The sequence below is a fragment of the Erinaceus europaeus genome, chromosome 8 (genome assembly GCF_950295315.1).
Source record: "Erinaceus europaeus chromosome 8, mEriEur2.1, whole genome shotgun sequence".
Classification (NCBI taxonomy): Eukaryota; Metazoa; Chordata; class Mammalia; order Eulipotyphla; family Erinaceidae; genus Erinaceus; species Erinaceus europaeus.
In genome coordinates this window covers 66,204,068-66,217,818 of record NC_080169.1, presented here as the reverse complement: position 1 = coordinate 66,217,818, position 13,751 = coordinate 66,204,068, and the positions used below count along the sequence as shown (strand labels likewise).

The following is a 13,751-nucleotide window of genomic DNA, read 5'->3' as shown; positions in this document are numbered from 1 at the left end:
ACCAATTAGTCTGTCACCATGTGAAGAGTCCTCATCTGTGGTTGTCACTCTATAAATGGACTGAAATAATGGATAGTCCTCATCAATTTCTAAGGTAGTTGCAAAGAAAATCCAACATGTTGCATAAAATATAGTGATATGATGCACTCCTTAACTCTAAATAATAAAAACAGCAGCATCAATTTGAAATTGAATTGTGGGGTCAGAATAAATTTTAAAATAACTAATTTTTCCTCACTTTTGGTTTTACCTTTTGCTTCCTCTCACACTCCCTGCCCCTGTATTTGTCTTTACTCCCCTTAAATTGTAATAACTACATCTTAAAGAAAAAAAATGGCACTATAATGGCAAATTGCCCCAAAGGCAGCCAGTATCTCCAATGCCAATGGTCATTCATGGAGAAATATCTCAGTAGACAAATGATTGACATCTAATTCCAGAAGCACTGATCATTGTTAAAGAATGGAAAAAAAAATCCAAACTACAGTTCAAAAATGGGAATGCTGAATTTAGTAGTAAAAATTAGGGGAAAATATATTTTGTGTCAATTTAGAGATGAAATACCATATTTCTTAGTATAGTCTATGTGTATTTTATAGCTTTTCAGGGAATAAGTGTGGTATTTGAATATAGCTCAACAGAGATATAAACAGACAAATCAGAACTTTTAAAATGATAAAATAAAGAGGCACCTAATGGGAATGGGGAGACAGCATAATGATTATGCAAAAGACTTTCATGCCTAAGGCTCTAAGGTCCTAGGTACAGTCCGTAACACCACCTTAAATCAGAGCTAAGCAGTGCTCTAATTCAGTGTCTTTTTCTCTTTCTCTTCCTCTCTCTCTGTCTCTCTCTCCTTTTCTCCCTGTCTCTTTTTCTCTTTCTCTTTCCTTCTCTCTCTCTCTCTCTCTCTCTCTTTCTCTCTCTCCCTTTCTGCCCCTCCTTTCTGCCTCTTTCTGTATCTATCCTTAAAGAAAAATAAATAAAAAGTTAGGTTCCTATCTAAATAAATAATGGTTTTGTTTTCTGTGGTTCACACTATCTTAAATATATTTCAAAGACAGTATTAACAGTTGTTTTCCCAAGTTAGAGAATAACCATGTAAGTTTTCTATTTCAGTCACAGTAATCAAATATTTTCTTTTAGGAACCCCCGAATTAAATTGAAGTATCAATGAGCTACTACTGTTTTGGAGATAAGAATTATAAGTACAATTTGAAAGAATAAAACTTAAAGGTATTTTTAATTTTTTAAATATAAAATTAAATACAAGGACTGGTAAAATAGCTCACATAGATAATATGGTGTTTTACCATACGCATGACCCAAGTTAGAACTTGGCACTCAGAGCATTAGAGGAAACTTACATGTGTTCTCTGTCTCTCTCCTTCTCTTTATTTCTCTATTTAAAAAAATAATAATAAGTAGAAAATGTTAATATAAACACAGATGACTGTAAAATACACAGATTAGCTTGACAAACGAATAGTTGGTTGATTCTACCTGGTCTTTCATCCCATTTCTTGCTTCCACTTTCCCACTCAATCAAATAGATTATTCAATTTCTTTTAAAAAAAATGTGTATTTCTTTAAAATAATTATGCCAGGACATAACTCTTTCAGTCTTTTATGGATTTGCCAAGGCCTGCTCTCCAGTATAACCTGCAAATTTCTAAAAATCAGTTTCTATTTCCAGATAATGGAGATAGTATAATGGTTGTGCAGAATACTTTCATGCTGAGACTCCCAGACCCCAGGTTTAAGCCCAGACACAGCCATAAACCAGAGCTGGGCCGTGCTCTGGTTAAAAATAATAATAATATAATAAAGTAGCTTCTATGTTCACAATCTATTTCTGTAACCTGTTCCATTCTGGCTTCCTCCCCTAAAACAACAATAAAATAGTTCACTATAGGTTAATTAGTTATCATTACCTCCATATCCCTAAATAAGTGCAATGGAATTTTGAGATATATATATATATATATTTAAGAAAGGATTAATTAACAAAACCATAGGGTAGGAGGGGTACAACTCCACACAATTCCCACCGCCCAATCTCCATATCCCACCCCCTCCCCAGTAGCTTTCTCATTCACTATCCCTCTGGGAGCATGGACCCATATATTTTCTAAAGTTCATCTTATTTGACTGTGGGACTCAAATCTAATGACTACTGGCACTTTCCACACTCTTCCTTTACTGTTCACATCTTAATTCTCTCCTCTTTTCTACAACCTTTTCAGCTGCTCCATAGTCTCTTTGGCAAGCTGAGTTTTTCTCACCAGGTCATTAAGTGTAGGAGTTCCTCAAGGTTTGGCCTTATGCCTTCTGTTCTTCTAATTCTCTTTCTGAGTAATCCCATCCAAGTTCATGGTTTCAATTATATGACATTTATAGCCCTAGGCCCTCTGAGCTCAACTGCTTACTAAAATCTTTCCTTTGATATAGAAAAGGCATAAAAAAGGGACATGTTCAAAGTGAACTCATAATTTTTCTCTCTGAATTCAGTATTTCTAAATTTACCTATCTTAGGTGATTGTCTCCAAAGCAGTTATGAAAATCAGAAAATTAACAAAAAAAAAGAAAGAAAATCAGAAACTTCAGAGTTCTCCTCTTTTCCTAACATTTAATTAAATGCCAAAATCATTTGCTATCTAAGGATCTCACGACTATCTTGTATTTATCATCATGACCTTCCTAGGTCAAACTGTATCGTTTTTTATTATATTACTGAAATAACTTGATAGATAACCAATATTTCTCTCAACTCCTAAATTTTTAAACTGTTGCTCTTTATGACTTAAGTCTAAATTTATTTGTTTTGTATGGCCTATGAGACATAACCATCCTTACAATGCTAAAAATCAAAATACTTTTCTATTTCTCTTAATATTTTAAATATTGTTTTTTATTTTAGTGAGAGAAAGATAGAAAAAGAGAGACAAGCACTGTTCAGCTGTAGATTATGTTGATGTTGAGAACGGAACCCAGGACTCTGGAGCCTCAGGCATGAGTCTTTAGCATAATCATTATGCTATCTCCCCAGCCCTTAGTTTAATATTATATATTAAACATATATATGTTCTCTTTTTTATTATCTTTATTTTATTTATTGGATAGAGGCAGCCAGAAATTGAGAGGGAAGGAGGAGGTAGGGAGAGAGACAGAGAGACATCTGCAGCCCTGCTTCACCACTGTGAAGCTTTCCCCCATCAGGTGGGGACCAGGGGCTCAAATCTGGGTCCTTGCGCATTGTAACATGTGCACTCAACCAGGTGCTCCACCATCTGGACCCGCTTCTTTTAATGATTTAATTAAAGTCTCATTATATAATATTAAACAGGTTTCTGGTGTGTCTCAATAAAAATTGGCATGTGTCTCTTTTTTGTCTGATTGATATTCCCAGACACCCTTACCCCAAATCCCCCTTTCTCTGTGGTAAACATGTATCAATCTATTTATTTATTTATTTATTTATTTTGGATAGGACAGAGAAATATTGAGAGGAGAGGAGAAGATAGAAAGGGAGAAATTTTAAAAAGTCATTTAATTTAAATGTATGCTATTTTATGACTAATAGGAGTCTCTTCTAAATCACAAAATGTTTATACTGCTACTCTGTGCCTTTCAGTTAGTGAGTTATTACATTATGAGAAATTATTGACATAATAGCACTTTCTAATGCCATTATAGTGTTGATATTTAGTTGTCTAGCTTTTCATTTCCTTGTTCAATTTCTGTGTATTTAATTATTTTTGTAAAGCTACTTTTAACATTTTTTAAAGTTTTATTTATTTATTCCCTTTTGTTGCCATTGTAGTAATTACTATTGTTGTCGTCGTTGTTAGATAGCACAGAGAGAAATGGAGAGAGGAGGGGAAGACAGAGAGGAGGACAGAAAGACACCAGCACACCTACTTCACGGCTTGTGAAGTGACTCCCCTGCAGGTAGGGAGCCTGGGGCTCAACCCGAGATCCTTCTGCTGGTCCTTGCGTTTTGCGGCCACAGCGCTCTTAACCCGCTGTGCTACCGCCGGACTCCCTCAACATTTTTTAAGGGAAATCTAGTGTTGGAAAGTTCCTTCAGCTTTTGTCTTTGAATCTAACTCTTTTGTGCTGGGAAATAAAAAAAATGCCTTGCATGTGGTCATTTTTCTTCTTGAGTATTTTAAATATTTCATTTTATTGTCTCCTATACTATCGAAATTCTGTTGAGAAATCTGTTGAGTGCTTGTTAAGATTAACTTTAAAATTTTCTACATTTTTTCTACCTGTTTTTAATACTCTTTCTTAAACTCTTGCTATCTTCAGTTGTAAGTGTACCTCTGAAATTAACTGATTTTATTTATTTTTAAGAGAGAAAACCAGAGCACTTCTCTGGTATATACTTTGCCAGAGAATAAACCCTGGACCTCGTACATGGAAATCCTGTACTACTGAGCTTTGCCCTACCCATAACACAATTCTCCTTGGATTTAAACCCTTACAGCCAATAAACATCTGCTGACATCATAAAACACAGCCAGAAAGCAACCCCTCACCCACCCACCCCCACCCCGGCCTCCTGCCTTGCTCCATTGCTAAGTCACAGCCTCTCAGATTCTGGTTCTCATCATCCCTAAAGCATGCACTGTCTTCACCTGAATTGAGGCATCTGCCTCTTCTCAGACATGAACCCCCCCACCAAGTCACACAAATCTACTGCCTGATAAACATTTGCTAGTTCAAATTCCTGGTTGCTACTCAAACTTGGCTCAGCATCAGTGATATATCCTCTGCCAGACACTTGTTACCATATATTCCTGGTTATGCCCAAGTTTTCTCAAGCACAGACCTCTGTCTCAGGTCCTCATAGAGTGCAAAATATAATGAGAAGAGAAGATGCAACCCATACTGGTGCATTCTGAAGAAAACTCCAAAATCAACAGATAAATGTAGACTTCCCAAATACAAATTAAAAGCGACATTCGGATGGTGGTGCAGTGGGTTAAGCGCATGTGGCACAAAGTGCAAGGACCGGCATACGGATCCCCGTTGGAGCCCCCGGCTCCCCACCTGCAGGGGAGTCGCTTCACAGGCGGTGAAGCAGGTCTGCAGGTGTCTATCTTTCTCTCCCCCTGTCTTCCCCATCTTTCTCCATTTCTCTCTGTCCTATCCAACAATCTTCTTCTTCTAGCGTTTGCCTATCCAACAATGAACAACATCAATAATGGCAATAATAATAACCACAACGAGGCTACAACAACAAGTGCAACAAAAGGGGGGAAAATGGCCTCCAGGAGCGGTGGATTCATGGTGCAGGCACCGAGCCCAACAATAACCCTGGAGGGGGAAAAAAAAAAGCAACACAAAACAATAATAATGAAAAACAGCAAAAATACCAGATGAAGATAATATAAGAGATTATGGAACAACAGTCAAATCATAAGAGTGCTAGAAGAAGAAAGAGAAAAGAACACTCTTTTTATTTAAAGAAAGAATGACTGAGAATTTCTCCCAAAACTGAAACAGAAGGTAGATTATCTGCCCTAGGAAACTCCTAAGTGTTCAAAAAAAAAAAAATTAGTCCAAACCTACACACACAAAGACAGTGTATGATTAAAATGGTAAAGATAAAAAGTAAAAAGATAATTTTAAAATCAGCAAAAGAAAAGCAGAGTCATATATAAAGGGATCTCCATAAAAGTATATGCTGATTTCTTAGCTGAGTTTTTGAAGGTCAGAACAATTCATAATGGATTCAGAACTTGGAATAGAGATCACCTAAAACCAATCCTACTCTACCCAGATTTGAAGGAGTGACAAAGATCTTTTTAGACAAACAATAAAGTAATTCCATAGCACTAACCTGACCATTCAGCAGGAACTGCTAGTTCTCATTCATATGGAATGTATATAAAAAAAAGGCAAGATCAAATGAAAACAAAGTTTTTACCTTCAGATCACAGATAAAAGGTTACCAAGGCTGTGGAGAAGGAGTTACTAAAGAAGAAGGAATTCTTTGCTTTGGTACAGAGAGATTTTTTTCATAGATGATAGTTCTAGTGTGGCAACGTATTTTGAAAAGATGCAGAATTCTACTATTTCAAAAAATGTTTTGTAACAAAGGTTATTGAGGAGACTTGGTATGTGCACAAGGAATTCATTATCCCCAATGACCATTATTTTTCCTTTCCTTTATTTTTCTGTTAGATACGCAGAGAGAGAAATTGAGAGAGAAAAGGAAGACAGAAATAAAGAGAAAATGAAAGGCTTTACCACTCATTGCATTACCACTCATGAAATTTCTCCCCTGCAGGTGGAGACCAAGGATTTTAACCTGGTTCCTTGCATATGTTAATGTGTGTAGTCTACTGGAAACATCACCACCTGGTTGTGAAATACTACTTTTTTATTATTTTAAAAATATTTATGTATTCCCTTTTGCTGCTGTTGTTTATTGTTGTTGTTATTGATGTCATTGTTGTTGGATAAAACAGAGAAATGGAGAGAGGAGGGGAAGACAGAGAGGGGGAGAGAAAGATAGACATCTGCAAACCTGCTTGACAGCTTGTGAATTGACTCCCCTGCAGGTGGGGAACCGGGGCCTAGAACTGGGATCCTTACACTGGCCCTTATGCTTTGCGCCACTTGCAAATGACAAATAACTAGTATTATTAAATGTTGCATGCACAGTTCCACAGATCCTGGTAGAGCCTTATTTTTCTCTTTTCAGTTTCAGAGAGCGAGAGAGAGAAGGAGAGTCTAGGTGGTGGCGCACCTGCTTAAGCACTCACATTAAAGTGCACAAGGACAAAGGTTCAAACCCCTTGTCTCTACCTGCAGGGCAGAAGCTTTCTAAATGGTAAAATAGGGCTGCAGGTGTCTCTCTGTCTCTCTACCTCTTTGTCTCCCCGTTCCCTCTCAATTTCTCTCTGTGTTTCTATGCAATAATAAATAAATTTAGAGAGGAGGAGAGGAGAATCATTACTGAGAACATAATGACAGGATTAATTTATATTTCTGCAATCACTAATATCCCTCTTTTATGCACATCTAGACCTGAGATTATACGGAGAGGAGAGATTAAACTTTGCCTGGCACTGTGTATGGTGTTCCTGTATGGTATCAGGGTTCTAGAAGCCAGGTCTTTGTGCATGGTAGAACTGACTTCTGGCCTCTATTACTATTTTTTAAAGATAAAGTAAAATTTTAATACTTTATCGAACAATTTCCTGTTATCTTTACTTCCACACATGGATATATACACTATTTTACTTTCATAATATAGAATCTTTATTATTATAGTTATTAAAATGAAATTATTAAACTCTGTTTCACAAAGAGACATGCAGAGGGAGGGAGGAAGGAAGAGAAAGTAGGAAAGATATCAAAAGTGTTATGATGTTGGGACTTGATCCTAGGTCTTCATGTTTAGTAAAATGCTCACCCTACTGGATGGAATATTCTCCTAGTCCCTAATGACATTATTATTTAGACTTCTGCATGAACAATGACATAATTTGACATAGTAAGTTGTCTAATTTTGCTTTTAATTTTTTTCTCTTCTACATCCTTTTTCTTTAGAAGAATCTCTTGCTGTTTTTAATATTTACTTTCTATCAATAGTATTCTAATTGTAGAGTTAGAATGTCTACCTGGTAAACCTATTTTTCAAAGTATTCTATAAACAAGTTTTTCGTATTTCATATGTATGAATGTTTGTATACCTTGTTGTATACTCTGATTAACATATATCATATACATTTAAAAATCACTGACCATCTCCAGCTGGAGAACTATGGATGGTTGTTTTTGTTATAGATAGCTATTGAAAGCAGATTATATCAATTAAATGCATAATGCCTGTACCCATGGGAAACTGGAGATCAGCAGTACATTCTGGAGATTCTGGGACATCAGTAATATTAATGTTCAAAACACATCTGTAAGGTCTTCCAGTGTCAATTATCAGAATAAAACTTCTTGAATCAGTTTTATAATTAAATATTTTTGTAGCTGTGATTATACCAGAACCTAATTTATAAGAAAATCCATAAATTTTAATTGCTTATATTTATATAGAAAAAAGAAACAAGTGAGAGGTAGCGCAGTGGGTTAAGCACACATGGCGAGAAGCGCAAGGACAGGCATAAAGAACCAAGTTCGAGTCCACCACTCACAACCTGCAGGGGAGTCTCTTCATGGGTGGTGAAGCAGGTCTGCAGGTGTCTTTCTCTCCCCTCTTTGTTCTTCCCCTTCTCTCTTGATTTCTCTCTCTCCTATCCAACAACAATAGCAATAACAACAACAATAATAACAACAAGGATGATAAACTACAAGGGCAAAAAAAAAGAGAGAGAAATAAATAAATAAAAAAGAAACAAGTATTATGGTCTTATGAAAAGCGTATTTCACACACTTTACATATTTTAGGTATCATATATATTCTTTTATTTTATAATAAAATTAAGCAGGAACCTATCTCTCCAAAGTCACACAATCTATAATTAACATATGCATCTTTATTTGAAGTGAATGCAAGAATATAATCTCAATATTTAGTTATCTCACAAGGAAATGCTTTAAAATACAAAAAAAAACAAACCAGTGAATATTAATAGTTTACTTATTTTCCTTTCAAAATGTTTCAAGATTCAGGCTTCTATTTTTAGTAAATTTTAGGTTGTTCCCAAATGTTTTTATTGAAAAAAACTAAATCATTGAAAAAATGAAATAATCAATGACAGAGACTGCATTGTTATAGCACAAATATATGCTTTATTAACAGATATAACTGTCATTTTTATCCCAACCCTCATTAGTTATTATAAAGTTTGGTATAAAATTGTGACTTTTTAAAAAGTAACTCTAAACTGGCACCAAGGTGGACTTAATTCAAGATGTCCTTATTGTCAAAAGAGAAGATTGCATCCTTACAGATAATTTAACAAAATATTTATTATAACAGCAGCCAGCTCCCTTTTAAATTAGTTTAATACCTGGGTATAAAATCAGGAGTTATTTTAAATATTGACAGAAAAACAATATATACATGAAGGGAGGGAAACTGCAGACACTAGTAGAAATACAATTTTCAAATTTCACCATTGGGTGCAAGATTATTAGTTCAATTGAAAGGAAGAAAGGGATAAATATTGGATGACTCCATATGTATGTGGAAATTGGAGGACAGAGTTAGAAAGGGGTGCAAAAGCTGAATAAGGGCAAGAGACTGGCATACTTTAATGATGACTCTAGTCATTATCAGGCCACCCCATTAGCTGGGCCCCTAATTAGGGAGTCCTGAGATGCCCAAACAGACTTGATGGGCCTAGACCTCGAATAAATCCCTGTCTCCATTGTCACCGGTCATTTCTATCAGGAACAACAAAAGAGATCCCTTTGTGGGCCCCCATAGGACCTTGCCCTCAACTTGGATCAACAGTGGTAGAGAATGTTCCATCATCCGAAGGGAAGATGGACAACATACTCTATGCTACACCTGAGGAAGATGGATAGATATTGGGGCAACATGGAATTCTCCTACTCATGACCACAGAATGTGAGCTCAGATCTAGAGGAATGCAGAGGTCACACAGGCTCCTAAGCTAATCATGGGCCCCAGATCACATCAAATCAATGAGATTTACAGTCAACAATATTTACACCCCTTTCCCATATTAGGGAGCTACTCTCTTCCCTGATCCAGCTTTCTGGTCCTTTTCCCAGCCATGATATCACCTCCCCAGACAACAACTTAGATTCACCTGCATTTCAGATTTCAGGCTTGGAAAAAAAGAACTAGTATACTCATGGGCCCTTTGGAATATAACTAAAATAGGTCTACTAACTATCCACAAAACAGAGACCCCACAAATATTCATCTGTACTATTCCACCCTTTAGGTTCATGATTAGTCAACAACTTGTTTGGCTTTATATGTTAACTCATTTTCAGCCACCAGGTTCCAGATGCTACCATGATGCCAAACAGACTTCCATGGGCAGAAGACCCCACTAATGTGTTCTGGAGCCCCGCTTCCCCAGAACCCTGCCTCACTAGGGAAAGAAAGACACAGGCTGGGTATATGGATCGGCCTGTCAATGCCCATGTTCAGCGGGGAAGCAATTGCAGAAGCCAGACCTTCCACCTTCTGCACCCCATAATGTCCTTTGGTCGGTATTTCAGAGGGACAAGGAATAGGAAAGCTATCAGAGGAGGGGATGGGATACTGAGTTCTGGAGGTGGGAATTGTGTGGAGTTGTACCCCTATTATCCTATGGTTTTTGTCAGTGTTTGCTTTTTATAAATAAAAATTTTTTAAAAGAAAAGAAAATATTTTAAATAGCAATAAATAAATTATACAAATAAAAAGAAAGAAAACAGAATGAAACTTGGACTGGGGTGGTGGTACTACACCAAATCAAGGGACTATGGAGTAGGAGATGGAGTGTTGAGGGAGTTTGAATTTCTTGATGGGGAGATAAGAGTATGTAGCAACCACTTGTTATGCAGAACTGAGAAACCATACACATGTATAAACAAATGTGCTATAATTCACTATCTCCCCAATAAAAATATTATTAAAAAGTAAAATCTGAAAAAAATGGAACGTTTTTACAAAAGACATCAGTGTTTAACAGAAAATCTTGTTAAGTTTAACAAAAAAAATTTAGATATTCAGAAAAGATCCTGAGTTGTGAAAGTTGTTTTTTCAGAGAAAGAAACATATTTTTTTAAATTTATTTCTTTATTGGGGAATTAATGTTTGTATTCAATGGTAAATACAATAGTTTGTACATACATAACATTCGCCAGTTTCCCATTTAACAATACAACCCCCACTAGGTCCTCTGAATCCTTCTTGGACCTGTATTCTCCCCACCCACCCACCCCAGAGTCTTTTACTTTGGTGCAATATGCCAATTCCATTTCAGGTTCTACTTGTGTTTTCTTTTCTGATCTTGTTTTTCAACTTCTGCATGAGAGTGAGATCATCTCATATTCATCCTTCTGTTTCTGACTTATTTCACTTAACATGATTTTTTCAAGGACCATCCAAGATCGGCTGAAAACGGAGAAGTCACCATTTTTTACAGCTGAGTAGTATTCCATTGTGTATATATACCAAAACTTACTCAACCACTCATCTGTTGCTGGAGACCTGGGTTGCTTCCAGGTTTTGACTATTACAAATTGTGCTGCCAAGAACATATGTGTACACAGATGTTTTTGGATGGATGTGTTGGGTTCCTTAGGATATATCCCCAGGAGAGGAATTGCAGGGTCATAGGGTAGGTCCATTTCTAGCCTTCTGAGAGTTTTCCAGACTGTTCTCCACAGAGGCTGGACCAATTGACATTCCCACCAGCAGTGTAGGAGGGTTCCTTTGACCCCACACCCTCTCCAGCATTTGCTGCAGTTACCTTTTCTGATGTATGACATTCTAACAAGAGTGAAGTGATATCTCATTGTTGTCTTTATTTGCATTTCTCTGACAATCAGAGACTTGGAGCATTTTTTCATGTGTTTCTCGGCCTTTTGGATCTCTTCTGTGGTGAATATTCTGTCCATGTCCTCCCCCCATTTTTCGATGGGGTTATTTTTTGTCTTGTTGTTGAGTCTGGCAAGCTCTTTATATATGTTGGTTATTAAACTCTTATCTGATGTATGGCATGTAAAGATCTTTTTCCATTCTGTGAAGGGTCTCTTGGTTTGGGTAGTGGTTTCTTTTGCTGTGAAGAAGCTTTTTGATTTGATGTAGTCCCATAGGTTTATACTTGACTTAGTCTTCTTTGTAATTGGATTCGTTTCATTGAAAATGTCTTTAAAATTTATGCGGAAAAGAGTTCTGCCAATATTTTCCTCTAAGTATTTGATAGTTTGTGTCTAACATCCAAGTCCTTGATCCACTTGGAATTTACTTTTGTATTTGGTGAAATACAGTGATTCAGTTTCATTCTTCTGCATGTTTCAACCCATTGTTTCCAACACCATTTGTTGAAGAGACTCTGCTTTCCCCGTGTAATAGTCCCCGTGTAATTGATAACTGTTTCAATTTCATTAGCTATGATGGGCCTGTTCATGTTATCCACTTCCTCTTTACTTAGTTTTGGAAGTTGGTAGGTATCTAGAAAATTGTCCATTTCTTCCAGGTTCTCTAGCTTGGTTGCATATAGTTGTTCATAGAAGCCTCGCATGATATGTTGAATTTCTACAGTGTCTGTTGTGATATCTCCTCTTTCATTTACTATCCGATTTTTTTGGGTCTTCTCCCTTTTTTGTTTTGTGAGTCTGGCTAAAGGTTTGTTGATTTTGTTTACTCTTTCGAAGAACCAACATTTACTTTCGTTGATCTTTTGTACGGTTTTCCTATTCTCAATGTTATTAAGAAACATATTTTTAATTCTACTGAAAACTGCTCTCTTTAATAGGTGTTCTTTAATAAATAATAATCTTGCAAATAGATAATGTGGGTAAATAGACAACAGCTTTTCTGTAATCTTATTTTTTCCTTTAATGGTTTATTTTATTTTAAATACTTCTTTCTTCTCCCTTTCATTCTCTCATTTTTTAAATTTATTTTATTTATTCCCTTTTGTTGTCCTTGTTGTTTTATTGTTGTGGTTATAATTGTTGTTGTTGGATAGTACAGAGACAAATGGAGAGAGGAGAAGACAGAAAAGAGGAGAGAAAGATAGACACCTGCAGACCTGCTTCACCACCTGTGAAGAGAACACCCTGCAGGTGGGGAGCTGGAGGCTCGAACCGGGATCCTTAAGCCGGTCCTTGCACTTTGCGCCTCCTATGCTTAATCCACAGCACTACTGCCCGACACTCTCTCTCATTTTTTAATAGAAATTGTAAGACAGGTAGAGTAAGATAAAGAAGGGATCAGAGAGATACTAGAAAGGAAGAGACATCTGCTCCACTGCTCATGTAATTTCCCCACTGCTGGTAGATATTCAGGGTACTCACTCATGGTAAAATGTACCCTATATCAAGTGGATAACTACCAGGCCCTGCTTAAAAATTTTAAGGAACAATATATCACATAAAATCTGATCATATCAAGAAATACAAATAACCAATACTGAACTCTCAAATTGAAGTCAAATTTGTATGTCCTTTAGATATAGAATGTTCAGCAAGCTTGGTGTTATGTTGGATAAGAGGTCTCCTTTCTGTCTTTCCTTCCCTCTCAATTTCTACCTATACTATCTAATAAAAGAATAAAGAAAAAGAGAAAGAGAGAGAGAAGGAAAAAGAGAAAGAGAAAAAGGAAGGAAGGAAGGAAGGAAGGAAGGAAAGAGGGAGGGTGGGAAGGAAGGAAGGAAGGAAGGAAAGGGTGCAGGGAGGGAGGGAGGAAGGAAAGAAGGAAGGAAGGAAGGAAGGAAGGAAGGAAGAATAAAAGGAAGGTGGGCAGGCCACTTGGAGCAAGCAGTGCCAGCACCGAGTCCTAGCAATAACTATGGTGGCAATTAAAAAAAGAAAAGCCATGGTTCAATATAATCAATTGGATTTTTGCTGGGAATAGGGGCACCAATGATCAAAGAGAAACATTTTTTCCTTTTTTTTTTTATACCTCTGGAGTTATTGCTGGGGCCTGGTGCCTGCATCAGCATCAGGAATCCACTGCTCCCAGAGGTTATTTTTTTTTACCTTTTGTTGCCTTTTTTTTTTTTATCATTGCGATCATTATTATTGTTGTTGGATAAGACAGATAGAAATTGAGAGAGTGTTGTATGCTTCACATTGGTTTGGTC

The 13,751-nt window shown here is 36.6% G+C and overlaps 1 pseudogene; it reads right to left on the bottom strand.

The window, feature by feature from the left end:
• Positions 1 to 13,751, bottom strand: part of LOC132539723 (cadherin-related family member 3-like) — a 208,172-nt pseudogene that overhangs the window by 95,970 nt on the left and 98,451 nt on the right.